A 14242-nucleotide genomic window follows, 5' to 3' on the forward strand; every position below is an offset into this window, starting at 1 on the left:
CTTTACTCTGATGGTCATCGGTCACTCGTATTTGTATAAAGATAAAATAATATGTCATTGAATTTTTATTTAGATGTTAGAATATTAAATGTTTATATCATAATTACTTATGAAAGTATTTACTAAACACATGCCTGTATGCATATATTCGACGTTATTTTAACAAGTATCAGTGCGCATGAATCTTCCAAAAGTTCACAATAACAATCAACTGATATAATATCATCGATATTCTCCGCTACAGAAAGTTACACGATCAGCCTCGTTCTGTATGGTATGGTTTACGTAGGCATTGATACGAATGATTTATTGTCATAAACATAAAATATAGCTTTTGTGCATAACTTGAAAAGGGCTTATTAAAGAAGATAATGTCAGAATAAAACAAATAATGCTATATACATACATATACCATATGCTATCATAATATTGTGTTAGTAATTAGCAACATTTAATGAAATCATAAACAGGTACATTAAATGGATTTGTAATTTTGTTCATGTATGCGCAAGAAGCTCCAATACTTATTTATTATTTAAGATACTTTTAATTTTTTAAATGAACAAATAAAATAATTGCAAAATGTAGATATTTTGAATGTTTAAAGAGAAATGACACAGATATATCGCGAATTTAAAGGCACAAGTCCTTCTAACGTAACTTGCCCTTCTAATTGACAATCGAAGATATTTTACCCCAAAAAGAGTAGTTCGAACATTTATACCTATATCCACATCACCACTTAATGCACACCACAATTCAGTAATTATTGTGTTATATATGCAGTAATTAGCAGTACCCGGCACTTCCGTTAAAGAAATATGATGGTTATGTCTACAGCGAACATATTTATGACTAAAACACTGGCTATTTACGATAAATGTCATTAACCAACGAGCACGTTTATCAGTTATTGAGTTCATGTGCAAACTACAAAGTGTGGTTATTGAGTTTATGTTACATTCTAAAGTACATGAGGCTAGGTATCTTAAATTACACATAGAGCAAACATCACATATATTTAAATAGTGGTGTAAGAAGTACAAGAAAATTCAGAATAAATGTTTTATTAATACTGTTGTAAATAAAGCATGCTTACCTTAATTAAATGCGATTTGTTTAAATTTAAAATGCTTCATGTTTTATTGAGTCATGTTATCAGGAAACACAGATGTGTTAAGAAAGACTAAACAATTTTCACTCACGTTTAGTCTTGATAGTTATTCAAAAAAAATTATGCCTGTTTCCTTCTTCAATTCTCTGATTGCATTTAACAATTAACAATACGGGAACGCCTCCCAATAGTGTTATGTCTGATCAGATGATTCTTGCTATGTACATTAAATATAACAATCCTATATACCGTTACCCGCTAATCACCATGAATGGTATATGAGTTCATATTCAGGTCGTTTGATAATACAATGTCATGTGTTGATTCGTTGATATGTTAAATATAGGCCTAACCTCTCGTACTTTGCGCACCACGTTACATGAACATAAATATGAACAACATTGATTAATATACAGTACACATGTATGTATGCAATACAACAATAGTTCTGTTAGTAGCTAGATAGTAACGCGAATGTTAAGCATATGTTTAACACGGTATGGTTTCATTTATATATTTACAATTTATTGCATAATTATGTACGCGTCAACGAACGTTTGAATACATAACTGAATTATGTAATCGCCTTGAAAATACTCAGTTTGAGTACGCACATGTTAAGCTTTTTAGCAACATTGTTTTCGTTATCAAGATAATGATCGATGATATGTAAAATAAACGGCCGGATCAATTTGTGAATACTATCACAGAAAGAACATGGTATAATTGATAACAGTAAACAGCAAAGTTCTATGAGCGCTCCACATTAATACACAACTATGAGTAACGCGTTCCCTCCAAAAAAGATATACCTAAATATATTGTATTGCGACAACAGTCTGATAATCATACAAAACGTATACTTATTCATATACATTATTATACTTTAAATTAACACATCAATGCATATTGCCGTCTACACCAACATGGTCCACTTGACGTGGACCGCTTTACGCGAATGACTCTTGCTAGATAAACGTGTGTCATTTTTTGCTGAATTGGTATATGAATTTACTTACAGTAACATTAATAATCAAATCAATGAATATGTCGCAAAATATTTCGTAAAATAAAGTTTAATCATACAAAATCAGTGTTCATTATAGCAATTGCCACATTTTCAACGCTTGATGTTGAATGGTAACATAGATTAAACGAGATACACAATACTTGGTTTTATTTTTGTATGGCGCAATATATTTCAATTTAATTTCCCGCAACGATATACGAAACACGAAAAAAAAATATAGTACATGGACATGAAATAGCATTTTGTATCTTAATAAATCTATGTTATCAGACCACATCTAGCGTTGCAATTTTGGCGATTGCCATAAGGAACATTGTTTGTGTATGTGCAAACTTTATTTTTCGAAATATTGTTCGAAAAATTCGTTGATTTTGTGTGTGTGTGGGCTTTTAAAAGAGATGTTAGATCGGTCTTTTTTTGATAATAATTGTCGTAAAGAAGTCTTGTGCGATCGAATGTGCCCAACGACGTGCAATGTGTCCTTCCTTTACTGACTATGTTGAATATTATAATCATTTAAAAGATGTGAATGCCAATATAAATGAATGTTGCATGCGATATCCCACGTCCTTCATGATGTTATACCCTTATTGCAATATGAATTCAAGCATGCAACAGTTTAACATGAGTCCGTTTTCTAGTCAGAATGTTCATGTGTTACACATTTTTGTATGGCCAAAATGTGTTTTGTTTTGTTTGGGTACTGTAATTTCTATTTGCAGTTAATTATTTACATTGATGGGAATGTATTTTACACGTTTGGTATTTCATAACTTTTAATATATCCGAAACATAACAAAATACTATGGGGGATACATATCTAAACGTTTACTGCTGATGAGACGTTTTTAACGTGTACCTGACCCTAAAACGTCTTGACGGGAAAAGATAATTTGAATACAATTCTTAAAAACAGTACATAATTCAGTGGGTCAAAATGCATGTAAAAATAGCACTTTACATGTTGGCATTTCTATGTCAGCTTTTATGTGAGACATACACCTATAGACGAGTTTGCCTTTCTTTCATTATATAGTTTATGATGTATGATTTGTGTTGGGCGATTTATAAATATATCTGCGAATTCAACCCCATAACTGTCAATATGCTATTATGAGGATTTTGTGATATTTTATAAGCGATACATTCCGGAACTGTTTTATGGGAAGATTGTTTCAAAAATAAAGGGATATCTATAAAAAATATATTGTTTATTATTGTATGCCCTGCTTATGAAGCAACTTTGTATTTAAAACATGACTTACTTTCATAGGTCTCCTCCATGATGGAACTGGACGTTTTATAACAACTTAGCTTTTGATTTTAACAAATGTACAGATTCATATTTATATATTTAATTTACAGTTGTGTTGTTGTTGCATGTTTATCCATTTGGTGGAATAAATGTGAATGTTTTGTGCATGTTTAACTTAGCATAATGTCGAATGGCAGTACATGTTCGGATTTTATACATGTCCAATTTATTACGCGCGATTAAATGCAGTTTGTTGTCATAGTTTTGTTACAACGCTCACACTTCCGAGTCAGTTCAGCCATTTTGTCGCACTTGATGTTCCTGTTAAGCTATTTTGGTACCGTTCGTTCACTTATGAACATGTTATGTATAGAAATGTTTTAATGCATGATAATTAAACTTTACGATTGTTCGCGACCAGTTTGTAGTCAAATAACTTCGCACACGATATTGTTGGCACCTATCTAGTACACTTTATGCTCATGGTTTTATACATAATTATATACACATGGAAAAACATATATCAATGTTTGACTTTTTTGTAAAACATTAAGATATAACAAGTTTAATGGTGTTTGAATAATTGGAGAAGAGATATGTACACTGCTTAAAGTATCCCAATACGTTTTAAAGCAACGTTAAATGTAGTGTGTTTTTTCGTCGATATAACAAACAATAATAAAGCGTGTCATATGGTCTCTATGCCACTGGATTGTACATCTAGGTCGTTAATGTAAAGGATACATACATAACTATCATGCATGCATAAACGCTATTTGCTATTGCACTATACTCTGTATTTATTAAAGCGGATGTACCAACGTGTAAAAAAAACAATAGAAATGCACTACGCAGAACCAGTAAATTAAGTTAAAGTTTGACACTTGAATTGATCTTAATACTTATTTACGTTTCGGTATTTTGCTTTAGGGGGTATGATAATATGACTTTCCAGCATGTGACTGTCGATGAAGTTATATTTTTGGATTTTGTTGGTTCAGTGTTAAAGTTGCTAAATGACTTATAATTGCAACTTCATGCATTGTCCCTCAAATGCTTCATTCATATTGAATTTCGCTCACGGGCCGACAGTCGAAAAGTTATGAAATTTGAAAAAAATATGAATAGTTATGCAAGCTACGCACAAGAGCGACACAGACTGTAAAATGTATGTTCGTGTATAGGTAGATATGTAAGTTGCACTACCAACGATCAATCCGATCTTCAACTATGTGTCAAAATAATTAAGCGTGACGTGGGGGAAAGTAGTTTACGACTATGATAAAACTTGTCAACTGTTCTAATTTGCGCTGTATCTAGATGTACTCACGGTAAGTCCTCACATGACCGAAATACTCAATTTAAAAAATATTTATTGGTTCATGCGTCCATTTATGGATACATAGTTATTGCACTGATTGCTGCCTTATCGATGCTAAGTATATATTAAATGTTTCGCAAGGTAGTGTTATGAAAGCGGAAGTCGAGTGTTCTTACCAGAATACGCTTCAAAATCTGTTACATTTAATCCGCGGTAGGACCAATTTGAAACCATGGGAATCAACATTTGTTGACAATTTCAACTTATGATGTAACTTAGTAATACCCAATATCAAACATCTAGCTCTGTTGTTTCCGTTGAAGGTCATTCGCTGTATAACCCTTTATACATCGACAACCGGACACGGCCTAAACAATTTCCTTTCCAATGGTTTCGTATGTTTTTATTGTGCTACCCTTCTAGAGTCTTGCTTTTTACAATTTTAAATATCTGCCTTCGTCTTCCGCTTTTCACTCATTCGACCCATTTAAACCGCAATTTATGAAATATCCTATATCCTATACAAGGATTATGTGCAACCCTATTTGTCACGTTAATATACGTATATTTCACCTATAACATATACATAACATATACATTATATATTTTTTGCTAACTTGTTTTAAACAAAGATCCATATTTAGTCAGTTCCGGCAACCGATAGCGAGTTTTATAACTTAAATACAGTAGAATACGCCGCAAAATCAAAACAAACAAAGCATTACACATTTAGACTTCGATTATTTTCTTACAATAACCACAATTCACTTATCAATATTACTTGGTAATAAATGGATGATTTCCTGTGTTTAATTTATCTCGTGTACAATTAGAAGTATGTGGTAAATTATGCTTCACTTCTTATGTGTTTTGGTTGTCAAAGTTTAAACATAAAATATGCATCGTTTGATGCCTGCAAGGCATCTTTTTATGTGACTATTGAATCTGCGTAACTTCATAAACTGATATGAACTTCGATCTATCCCAAATTAAGGGGTCAGTTTTTACCACTTTATTTCCAGAATTTTTTAAACATATAAATAACTTTCAAAGACACATTATGTTGAGATATTTAGTTGGTTAAATTGATATGATACGCAATTAAAAATACAAAGGGAATTGTTATTCGCTTGAAATATCGTTAATATATTTTAAACAGTGACCACCACTGGAACATTTTATACCGATATTTTATATCAACAATTGAAAAATAAATTGTCTCGATGTTTTGTAAAGCTTGTTCATGTACTTCCATAGACCATCGAAATTAAATATACTGTTGATATTATTTATAAAAGTAGACTTAGCTTTCCTTCACATTGGACATGTAAGGATCTAAGACTTGGAATGACACGTTTAAAATGTTAATATTTAAAATGTATATATTTTATTTTCAGAAGAAAAAAATTACATAAATCCCTCTTATTGTTGACTTGTAAAGAGTATTAAACAACCGTTAAAATTCTTTAACTTCAATCAAAGCAGATTGATAATTGAAAAACTGGCCTGTTATCAATTTATATACAGACATTTATTTTATAGACATTGGTCATAATTTCCCAGAATTTTATTATTGTTTACCACTCAAGTATTTGTATAAGTCTGAACTTTTAATGTATTGTACAAAATAAATTTTGGAACTTAGTTTTTTTCGTATTTGGAATATCATATCGATAGAACATATACGCATGCAAATTAATATACATTAACTGTTATCAAATTGACAAAACATAAAAATAAGCAGTACAAATATATTATACAGATTAATATCACACCTTAGCCAAAGGACGAATACGGAACATTTAAATTCAGTATAATTTACATTATTTTAAAATTCCTTGAAATATAAACTTAACAGTGAATGCATAAATCGATTTGATCACCACAAGATATATATTGTATATTTTAGTTATAATGGGTTGCAAACATGTTCATACATATTTCGTTTATGTGTGCTTACATTTATGATGCAATGCTGCAATACCTTCATTATAAAAATCAATAGTCTTATGGGTTCTCTTAAAGCATTTGTTCTTTAAAGTGTTACAAACTCTATATGTACTAGCTTTTAGACAACATGTTACCGTGTATATAATGTACATCACTCTACATGTGTATGTTACATAGTCTGTACACCGTATTTGATGCATTATGTGTCGTTTTCTGTTAAAAATTACCTGAACAACATGGCCAGTTATCTATTTTCTACATTATGTACTCTGTATTGAACTCGAATGAAACGCGATTCTTTTCTCTTTTCTTGATATCGACTAATTATATTGGACAGATCGTATAGAATGCATCATTATGTTATCTACATGTACATTTGTCATCTAATACAGCAGTGTTCACTTTGCACACTAGGTAGTTCCGCATTTTAATCTATCTTAGCGATAAAAACATTGTTGGATACGATCGATTTGATAGTTAGCAGCATTATTCGTTTTGTAATGTTTCAACGTTTCACTATAGTAATGCAACGCCGACACAAAATCACCTTCCATTTCATAGCAGTGACCAAGCATGTGAGCATCAGACTCATTATGATACATGTTGATCAAGTTTCTTGTGTCACACACATAATCATCAAGAAATGTCATGGCACGCAATTGTTTGTTCCGTTCACCAAGTCCTCCATACGTGAGATACTGCAGATAGTAAAAAAACGGACGTGCATCAACTTCTGCGCCGTGCATCCATTGTTTGTCACTGAATCACCGGTTAGCTACTTCATCTTAAGTGATACCACGATTCATTTCATACCATAGTATAAATGGGGCGCAGTTTGCTTCGTGTCTACAAAAACTTTCACAGAAGGCAAATGGTGGGCCACTATAATGCAAATATCTGTGACTGGAAATCATGCTGCTAAACACATGGGGATCTCGATCCCCGTCACGTATTCTGGTCCCACAGACAGCCTTGACCTTGCTTTGAAACATCCTCCCCACGTCCTCTAACACTCGTTTTGCCGACTGAAGATATCCACGACAATAAAGCAAAGAATCTAGTTTAAGTCGAGTAGAGGCTACATCTGTCTAAAAAGAATATCGGTAACGTGCAAGTATGTAATTCAAACCAACGTTCCCTGATGATACACAATCAGTTGTTGTCACGGAATTTTGTATTTGAAATAGATTAGTAATGATTTCTAAAGCAATTGTTTTCAATCTGACATCATTGCAGAAGACAGCGACAGCACGAAGTCCTAAAACGATATCGCCCTTTTGTTTTGGTATCCGAATTAGCTGAATTAACGTCTCCAAACTTTCAAATTCAAGAAATAAACCGACTCTGTAACTTAAGCGGGCAGTCCCAATTCTCCCAACTTGTCCCATATCACTTATTCTGCACGCTCGCAACCGACATCTTAAATTGTCTGCATAAATATACAAAAGATCTCTTAAATTGGTCCTTATCAAAGAGTATGTATACTCTAAAAGGCACCGTTGTTTTTTTCTGCAGAGTTTTCCGTCGAACAAATTTACTCCTTGCATAATTTAATGCGGAAACCAGCCCACACGCAGGTATTTCTTTAATGTTTGTAAACATTGTAAAATTAGAAATATAAGGTTATGTTTCAACCAAAAAGAAGGGTTAATTATTTCTATTGTGTAAAACATTAGAGTTTCACAATGAAAACTTGCGAAAGAATCTCCCACAATTTTAAAGAATACATATTTTGTTATTAATTTCAAAACAATATTACACTTTATTTGTATATTGCTGAAGCTAAACATCAGCATTCGTTCAATTAGATTTAGGGATAGTCGCCATTCTTCGCGCTTGTAATCACTGTCTGGATGTCCTGCAGGTACCAGGAAACAGGGAGCAACCCGTGCAGCGTCCAGTAATTGGGCAGGCGGCCAATATCTACCTCTACATCTTTCTATCCAGTGTTTTATTTTAGGAAGAGGTTTACAAACGTGAAACCCATGTACAATATCCCAGTTAGGAATACATCTTACAGAAAGACCACTAAAAACTACCTCTCCTTGTTCTTGTTGTTTTTCTTTTAATGAATGTTTCCATCGTTCAGAGCCGAATAGCATATATCCGGAATTTGTTCTTACGCTTTCTTTTTGGTAAACATTTTTCACCGGTTTCGGCACGTCGTTTCTGAATATTTGCAACATGTATTGTTGCGGAGGAGTGATTTCGTCATGAATTTATAGAAAGTTATCTATTCCTGAAAGGTGTCCAATATAACTATTGTCGATCGTATGTTTTTGCCTGACGGAAAGCAATGATATTCGAAACGTGCGACCGACCTCAGGACCTACCAATTTGCAAACAGGTTCATAGAAATATGCTCCCGCTTCTTTGAAGTGGAGCGGCTATTATTAACACAATTATACTTTCACTCAGTCAAAACTATCTTTAACATGCAAGTGATGTTCGTGTATATCCTAGTTTTGAATTGCAAAACAGCATCATCAAAACGCACACGTACTTTGCTCAAATACTCTTTTTTTATCAATTCATGCCTATTTAATAACACGTTAGAGGTTACCTGCATGTTCGTAGAAAGTTGGTGATAATATAGATTGTTCGGTGTATTCACGCTAGTTCGAGCTCTTCTGACAAAATTCTTCTTCGAATATGAAACACGAGCCTTCAAAGAAACATATCAAAACCCTCTAAACGTACTGCAAATCTGTCCAAGAAGGGTAAAAACTTAACCGAAATTAAAATTAAACTTGTGTCATTATGTAGTGTTGCAGATGTAAGATACTTTGTTACAAGGATATTCATTTACAATTTTATTGCAATTCATTAACAATGCAAATTTTAATTTGTTGAAAAATATGATTACACATACACGCGCTATCATTAATAGGGCATGTGTTCCGTTTAGAGATTAATATGTTTCTTTGAACACAAATATTATGTTAATAAAATAACGTAATAAATAATACATTATGTGATTTTAAATATGAATTATGTTCTTCATTTTTGTTTTTATTAGACGACATAAATTAGCAATATCTCAATGTGTTGAGTTAATATATTGCCATATATTTCTAATCATTTATTTTGCTCAAAATGTGTTGCCCGACTTTTGTATTTACGATATATTTTTGAAAAGCCCCGAGTACTGTGGTAATGAACACACAAACAAACCTTGTTCCTCGTCCTTGTTTCACGCGGAAAGAACTTTATATCCAGTGGTATTCTAACATGTCCTTCTTCCATCATGTTCAACCTGTAAACATAAATTTAGATTGGCTCTGAAAACATTTATTTTTATATGTGCTTTAAAGATATAGGTAATAGGATGCAATTTATTGTGTACATTCTAATATTTCGTTTCCACACTTAAACTTCAATGTTTGGTTTCATTATATGGGCACATACACATTCTTTTGAACATACAATGCATTAATGTTTAAGGAATACAAACATGTTTTTACAGTTGATCCATTCCTGGTATAAAATTCATCCTGCACACGATCGGACGTGAAGTGTTTGATGACATCCTAAGCCCGTCTGCTATTAGTGTTGTTGTTTATTTTTGGTGTCATATCTCGTTACTCTTTTTTGTTTTTTAATCATACGAACCGCTTTAAACCAACTATACCTATACAATGGTATTATTAACGACTTGTTATGAAGTGAACAATATGGTTGTTTACAATTCTATTTGCATGAATGATCAATCATTACCCGCTTACAATGAGACAAGCAAACATACAGGACATAGCAGCGTCTTGTTTTTGCTGCGTATGTTTTTGTCAATATCTATGCTTATTACTCGACAAATGTCAATAAATTTTCATCAATCTTGATACAAAATCCTGTTGATTTCAATCCACAAATCGGCCTTATTGAATTCGCTCTGATCTGAGAAATCGTTTTTATACAATCAGCTTGCATTCTGACCTTTTACGAACATGGCATTCAATACACAATGATCCTCGTTTATCCATTAAGACAAAAACATGTTTTATAACCACTGTGTTAGGGCTGTCCGTAGACATAATTCGTTTGTAAATTGCTTGTGTTATTAAGTAGTTCTTCTTTGTTTAAAAATGCCTGGAAATGGAAATCACGTGAAATTGGCGCTCACGTGACTCACGTCACGTCACAGGTTAATAATAGTCATGAGGTTTCCGTTATGCACATGATTAGGTTTCTAATTTTTGATGCTTTTGGCACACTTTTTGCAAAAATCAGTATGGAAGAGTTAAGCTTTAGAATGTATCTGACGAATTCTTATCAATTCTTGTCAGTTGAAATAACCGAATTGTTGTGAGAAATATCAACTCGGGCGGCTTTAACGTCAACTGTTTATGAAGTTCATATTTATCTTTCAATCGATCCCAGGCTTGCAAAAGAAAAGGACAATCGATACTTGAAAATATTGCCATTTTTTGTGCAAACTTGTCGGGATTTTAAGATTTACGTATATTTAAACAATGGGTAAGTTGTGGAATGCATGTGTCATCAAAGTGTTTTCATCTTTATCATTTAGGTATTTGCATACATACTCAACTTTATAAGCAATATTAATGACGTCCCTGAAATATTCTGACATTTTTTTTCATTTGATTATATTTATTAAAACTTCAACTGTTAAGACCTTATTAATATAATATTTATTCTGATGTTTCGTATAACTTGAATATGTGTCTGTTTGCTGGCACTAGCATAACACCACGCTGTATCAAGAATGATAACAAACGCATTTCTTTAACATCAGCGAAACCTAATGAACAGCAAAAAAACAAAGTTAGATTACGTGAATTGAACGGGCATTACCGATGAACATGTACAGTTATAGCAAAACCTCGTTATGTCACATACATTATATATTTTTGAAACCTTTTAAAAAGACTTTTTAAATACCGTATTATGAACTTCAAATCCTTCAAATGTATAAAAAGGTTTTCTTCCTGAGATGAGACATGCTCATCTTTTTATTTTGTCTGTATTTTAAATATTTAAAAGTGAAATTACCGAAAACATTCTTATTTCATTTTAGTTAAATGTTTCCTTAAACAAATATTTAGATAACGATTCATATTGTTTTTTGTATTTAAATTGCATTATTTTATTAAACAGAACGTGTTTTAATAAAAATAGAATGCATACCAAGAATAATATACTATGTTATATTCCCCTCACCTGCCTGAAGTCACAAATAACACGTGTATAGTCTTTCCTTTTATTACCGGATCGTGTCTCTCTAATAACTGGTTGTTTACCGCTCCGTTCTTATAGTTAAATATGATCCAATGAGCACAATTCATACGCTCTGGTATTGCGCCATTTAAATTAACATTTGTTTTAAAGATAACACGCTTTCCACAACTTATCTTTATCTTCCCGAGCACGATAAACAATCATTAACCCAAGATGTTTAGATACGACGGCCGAATTATGATGTGTTTTACTGATACGACCTATACTTCATACATAAATGAATTACTTGTTTCAATATAAAATGACTTAATTTAAAGGTATGATGACAAGTTATAATAGGTTTATCCCCATTACAAGCTGACATATATATAGGACATGTTATCCTGAAAACTTTGGTCATCGTAATCACTTTAATAAGAACATGGCATATACATATATATTATGAAAGAATAGTCAATTGTTAAACTAAAATAGTCAAATGTCTTTTAATAAAGTCAATTTGTATCTCTTCTGCAATTGAGGAGTGTTAAATTTAAGTTGATCGCTTGAAGTCCGATAAAAAATATCATATTATTGATCATTCTTTCCCCATCCTTTTTGTCTCGTTTTGTCGATTTTTAATTATCGTATTTATAGTGCATATCGCTTAAGAAGTATACGTTGTTTGTTTGTATCAATAGTGAATCCGTATTTTATCAACGGTTTATAGCATTTCACTCCATTAATGTATATATTATTTAAGTAGTATTGGCATGAAGATAAAATAACACAGCGTACACAAACCAACAGTTAAACTCGTTGGTAAATGACCACGAGTAAAATAATACCAATTTACATCAGATTCATGCGACGCAAGTGGTATATTTAGAATCTAGGCAAACACGTCGTCTTATTTTAAATAGCGATTACGTCAAAAGAACTTACCGAACCACTTTAAAATATAGTTTCGTTTTATACTATATGAACTCATAATCCAAGATAAGATTGCACATTATGTTAGTACACGAACTCTAATGTGCAAGATAAAAATATACACTGACACAAATAACATACCGACTATTATCAAATCTAAACTTTTACAACAATTTGTTATCAAACGTACACAAAGATAGTAAATGCAGTCATTTGATGCTAAGCTTTATTCAAGGTTGAATATAGATATTTGATCTTCAATTTAATCGATGAGCTTTATTTACAAAATATTAATTACATATACAAATAAGTAACGCACAATCAAACACGATCGTTTAAATTTGAACGTTTGTATTATCACAGACAATTTAGTTAATGATAACATTTGGGCATATGAGTTAAAATGTAACTTTTAAAGTTAAGTTACATATTAACAGAGCAAGTAACGTTAACTTTATATCATTCCGGTTGTATATAGCAAGCGGAAAAACTGACAACAAGCAAGAGCTGTTGCACATAATGCTCATACACTAAACTTACATAACTGTTCATAATATATCCATATACAAGGAATATGCGAGCAATTTAGTAGAACACATGATAAAATGAAATAGCACTACGTTAATTTTTAAGCCACCTTGGATTAGATTCTTCTCTATCACGAGCATATCATGTTTTTTCTTTATTTGAGAGAACAATTATTAAGTTGTATTGTCTTCATTTATTTACGTGATCTTTAACCAAGATTTAGCTTTCGACAGTACACACTAAACACATATATCAATTATAGTAAACTCTATTTTACTCTACTTTCAAGTGTGCTATGTTAACACTTTTTAACGTGTGTGTGAAAATTCCAGGTGTTGACAATTAAGCTAATTTACAGTTATCAAAGCATGTTCCTTTATTTCGGATAAAACATTTAACCGATTTAGTCGATGTATCCTAGTAAGCTTATGTAGCATATTTACATAGTTTGACTCAAATGTCATGTTCGTCAATCGGTCACTAGCATGGGACCATTTATTCAATGTATATGGCAATTAATCAAATGTAGAGTTTTCAGTACTAATTTACAAGTACACGAACCCTGTTTTGTTTTGCAAAAGTCCCAAAGAAGAATCTGGTTGACTATGGATCGACACGTGTGTGTAGAGAACAAAAACAGTTAATTTGCTGATATAGTCCCGCGATTTGTACATTTAGTATTAATCAAATTCAGCGTTTATGTGACGTTAACCATTGTTTCGTACAGTTCTAACGTTTCAGTGACAAAATGTCTCATATAAGTATAACCCCGGCCAAGGGACTTACACCTGGTAGTAGTGTTCACAAACAGCGGCAACGCTTTTGTAGTCAATGGTCGTCAAAATACAATGAATTCGCGTCATCAGTTACCCAATTTGGACATTGTATTACTTAAAACCTTTTTATTAACTTATATTGCAAAGTACTTATATTGCA

Source organism: Dreissena polymorpha, chromosome 15 (assembly GCF_020536995.1).
Source record: "Dreissena polymorpha isolate Duluth1 chromosome 15, UMN_Dpol_1.0, whole genome shotgun sequence".
Taxonomy (NCBI): Eukaryota; Metazoa; Mollusca; class Bivalvia; order Myida; family Dreissenidae; genus Dreissena; species Dreissena polymorpha.